This window comes from Sphaerodactylus townsendi, linkage group LG10 (genome assembly GCF_021028975.2).
Source record: "Sphaerodactylus townsendi isolate TG3544 linkage group LG10, MPM_Stown_v2.3, whole genome shotgun sequence".
Classification (NCBI taxonomy): Eukaryota; Metazoa; Chordata; class Lepidosauria; order Squamata; family Sphaerodactylidae; genus Sphaerodactylus; species Sphaerodactylus townsendi.
Genome location: NC_059434.1, coordinates 79,969,900 through 79,973,092, shown reverse-complemented (window position 1 = coordinate 79,973,092; position 3,193 = coordinate 79,969,900).

The following is a 3,193-nucleotide window of genomic DNA, read 5'->3' as shown; positions in this document are numbered from 1 at the left end:
CAGCCTCACCTACCTCACAAGGTGTCTGTTGTGGGGAGAGGAAGGGAAAGGAGTTTGTAAGCCACCTTGAGTCTCCTTACAGGATAGAAAGGCGAGGTATAAATCCAAACTCTTCTTCTTCTTCCACTGTGCTGTGTCTTTTGTATCCCAAGATCCTATAGCTTAGTGCAATCCGAGGCTTGAGAGAATCCATTATTATGCCATGTTTACTCAACAGGAAGATGACCCTGACTTTAAGATGACCACCTTGAAAGTGTTACACACACACACACACACAAATTACTACTGGACGTAACTGTAATTTGCTTCTGATTGTAAGATTACTTCCTGTTTTTCATTTATAGTGTACCTGGGGAAAAAACTGGTCTTGCATCTGAGTAACTACTATATATCAAGCCACAGTTTCTCTGTCAAGGTGTACATTAATTCCAACCATTTGCTCGGAAAAGTAGCCTGATTGCCGTGAGAACATTTGGAGCATATTGGTCAGGATTCTTTCATGTGCTCTTCCCAGACTCCTCACAGTTAATGACCCATGTTTTGATGCTGATAATCTACCATCTCCAGTTCTCTCTTACAATACAGACTTAGCTGGAAACCTAATCAGATGCATTTGGAGGACCATCCACCCATTTCATGGCCCACTGTGGGTGGCTATTAGTCATGCCTAGTGCTTGAGGAACGCAATCATCTCTTTCCCATTATATCACGAAGTTGCATCCCATATTAGTACACCTCAAAAAAAGAAGGTTAATATTGTCCAAATCATGGACGAAGGCAATGGTGGGATTCAAATAATTTAACAACCGGTTCCAGTGATGGGATTCAAATAATTTAACAACTAGTTGTTTACAAGCACCATTTTTAACAACCGGTTCCGCCGAAGCAGTGCGAACCTGCTGAATCCCACCACTGGACGTAGGTAAGCGAGGGAGTTCTCGGGTTCAAACCCCTCCCATTGCATGTCCGGCTTACTTGAAACAATGCATGGAATGGAACAGCCGGAAAGCCCTCAGTCACCGAACCTACCCCATTAAAAATCTATACCTATGTCACTGTTCCAAATGCTCCTTTGATGAGTGAGATGTAGTGGCTAGGAATGGGCACTCCCTTCTCTTTTAGTCTTTTTAACCAAGGGATCACACCCAGTAGTTTCCTAAGCTTACTGAAGTCAGCTTTCTTAAAGCCTAGGATGTGTGTCTGACTTAGTATCCCCTTTCCACTGTATAACAAACTCCAAGAGAACATGATCACTCCCACCTAAGGATCCTACCACTTCCATTCCACTAATCAAGTCATCGTTATTAATTAGAAGCAGATCTGAAACAGTCTTGTTGTTTCTTCCACCTTCTGGACCATGAAACTGTCTGCAAGACAAGTGAAAAATTTGTTGGACCCGATAGTCTTGGCAGAGTTTGACTCCCAACAAATATCAGGATGATTGAAATAGCCCATGACTACTACTACTTCTTTCCTTTCTGAAAGTTGGTCACCTGTCCAGTGGTGGGATCCAAAAATTTTAGTAACAGGTTCCCTCGCCAGCCCCCCCTCAGCAAAGGGGGCAGAGGCGTACCTGGGCAAAACCTGAGTTGGATGACTCCCCATGGGCAGCCACCCCACCACGACCCCAAAAATTTTTTTTTGCACCAGGTCATTTCTAAATCATCATCACATTATAGAAACTCACAAATCTGAACACAGCAATGGTGAAACACACAGGTTCTTTGATAGAGACTGGTGACATAAAAGGAACGAAAGGCTGAGAATCAATGAATTGCAGTACCAGAAAGGGATTAACCCAGTTCAGGGAGTTACATTATTAGTCACAATTGCTGTATGGAACCTTTACATTCAAAGGCAGTATGCCTCTCGGGGAGACGAGGGCGTGGAGATGGAAAAGCGGCCCCATTAGTAACCCCCTCTCGGCACACACAAATAATTAGTAACCCACTCTCGGGAACTGGTGAGAACCTGCTGGATCCCACCTCTGCACCTGTCCCAGGAAGGCTTCATCCAACTCTTCAGTCTGGCTTCAAGGCCTGTAATGACCTGGGAGTTTGCATCTTTTAAGGTATAAAGGAAACTACGGCCCTCAGTTTGCAAGACTTGAGCAAGGCTGTTAACGATAGGACATTTTGGAGGACAATGATTCACAGGGTCGCTACGAGTCGGTGGCAACTTGGCAATACTTAAGACCCCACAATGGATTTTGTTTCTTTATTTCATTTAAAACATTTCTATTCCTCCTAGTCAGGATCCCCATGGCAGTACGGTAAGATATGTTTTTTCTTTGTCTCCAGCAGGATTCCACATGTCCCTATGAAGCTGCAGACTCTTGCTTGATTCCCCAGTATGAGCAGTTTGTTGTTCAGGCATAGATCGAATCCTCCAATTACCTGCCCACACACCTCTGTCTCTCCCTGTTTTCCAGACAGCTAGATCTGATCGGCAGGGCATGTGGTGCAGAGATGCCCCGTAGCCTGTGACTTACCCATTGCTATATCTCTACCATGACCAAAGTAATTACATTAGTGCATTCTTCTACTGCCAAAATGAGTGATATTTCAACCAATAATAAATTGGAATACAATTCTATCTTTGTTCTCTTGGTAACAACTCAAAATTATTAATATAGTTCAACAGGTAAGCATGTAGGCTGTTTGGCTATAAAACCTCCAGATTTGGTTTTTATTTTGATGATTCTTTTTCAAGCTGTTATAATTCATGTAAGGTTTTTTCCTTTCTCCTCTAGGAGTAAATCTATTTTCTTAAAGTAAATATTGCCAGTGGTGGGATTCAGCAGGTTTGCGCCACTTTAGCAGAACCGGTTGTTAACATGGTGCTTGCAAACGACCAGTTGTTAAATTATTTGAATCCCACCGCTGAATATTGCCCAATTTTCACTCCAAAAGGCTTTTCTTAATATAGTCCGGTAAGTGTAGACGTTGGCATCAGGATCCATTGTGCTCTAGAGGAAAAAGAAAAAAATCTTACATGAATTATAACAGCTTGAAAAAGAATAATCAAAATAGAAAACAAATCTGGAGGTTTTATATTAATAATTTTGAGTTGTTACTGAGAGAACAAATATACAATTGCATTCCAATTTATTATTGTTTGAAATATTACTCATTTTGGGAGTAGAAGTATGCATTGGTGTAATTACTTTTGTCTTCACCTGTTGTACACCTGC